The sequence below is a fragment of the Myotis davidii genome, unplaced genomic scaffold (assembly GCF_000327345.1).
Source record: "Myotis davidii unplaced genomic scaffold, ASM32734v1 scaffold726, whole genome shotgun sequence".
NCBI classification, from domain to species: domain Eukaryota; kingdom Metazoa; phylum Chordata; class Mammalia; order Chiroptera; family Vespertilionidae; genus Myotis; species Myotis davidii.
Window position 1 is genome coordinate 1,295,230 of NW_006297808.1, and position 1,127 is coordinate 1,296,356.

The 1,127-nt window shown below is 40.9% G+C and overlaps 1 protein-coding gene across 3 annotated transcripts in view; it reads left to right on the top strand.

The window, feature by feature from the left end:
• POR (P450 (cytochrome) oxidoreductase) overlaps positions 1-1,127 on the top strand; it is a 61,539-nt gene that overhangs the window by 46,210 nt on the left and 14,202 nt on the right. The gene's annotated exons all lie outside the window — the stretch shown is intronic.

Consider the following 1,127-nt stretch of genomic DNA (forward strand, 5'->3'; position numbering starts at 1 on the left):
TGGGAACCCAGGCCCAGCTCTTTTACGAGTATCTTCTTACCCAAAGCTATTCTGCTTTTGCTGGGACCATTTACTTTGTTTTCTGAATGTTTATTTCCTGAACAACTGTAAGAACAAATGGTGCATCCAACTCAGGATGCTGTGCTGTCTCCTCCCTCCCAGTCCAGGGTCTGACCATGAGCAGATATAAACCTCACATAGCTGTGGTCATGGCACAGGTACAATTTTATCTTTGTTTTCATTTATCTAAATTTTTTAAAGTTATATTTTTATTGATTCAGAAAGGAAGAGAGAGGGAGATTGAAGCTTCAATGATGTGAAAGAATCATTAATTGGCTGCCTCCTGCATGCCCCCTACTGGGGATGAAGCCTGCAACCCGGACATGTGCCCTGACCTGAATCGAACCATGACCTCCTGGTTCATAGGTCGACACTCAACGACTGAGCCACACCGGCCACGCTATTTATCTAAATTTTTAATTCAGTGGAAAGGTTTGGGAATCACATGGTTAAAATCCAAAACAAACTATTCAGTGGAAACTCTCTCTCTGGTCCCTGCCACTCATCATCATTGTTCTTAGTATTTTATGGATCCTTCTAGAGCTTCTTTGTGCACAGACAAATAACAGAGATTCTTATTTAACAATGTACTTTCTTAAAAAAGTGGCATAGTATATACATTGTTATAGACCAGTGGTTCTCAACCTTCCTAATGCCGTGTATGCAGTATGTATTTTCATTGTTACAAATTGAACATAATTAAAGCATAGTGATTAATTACAAAAACAATATGTAATTATATATGTGTTTTCCGATGGTCTTAGACGACCCCTGTGAAAGGGTCGTTCGACCCCCAAAGGGGTCGCGACTCACAGGTTGAGAACCGTTGTAATAGACCATGTTGACTTAATGATATATCTTGGAGATCCTTCCATAGCAATACAAACACACCTTCCTCATTCTTTTTTTTTAATTAAATACTTATTGTTCAGATTATTACATTTGTTCCTCTTTTTTCCTCCCATAGCTCCCCTCCACCCGGTTCCCACCCCACCCTCTGTCCTTACTCCCCTCCCCCACCGTCTTCATCCATAGTGTACGATTTTTGTCCTGTCTCTTCCCGCACC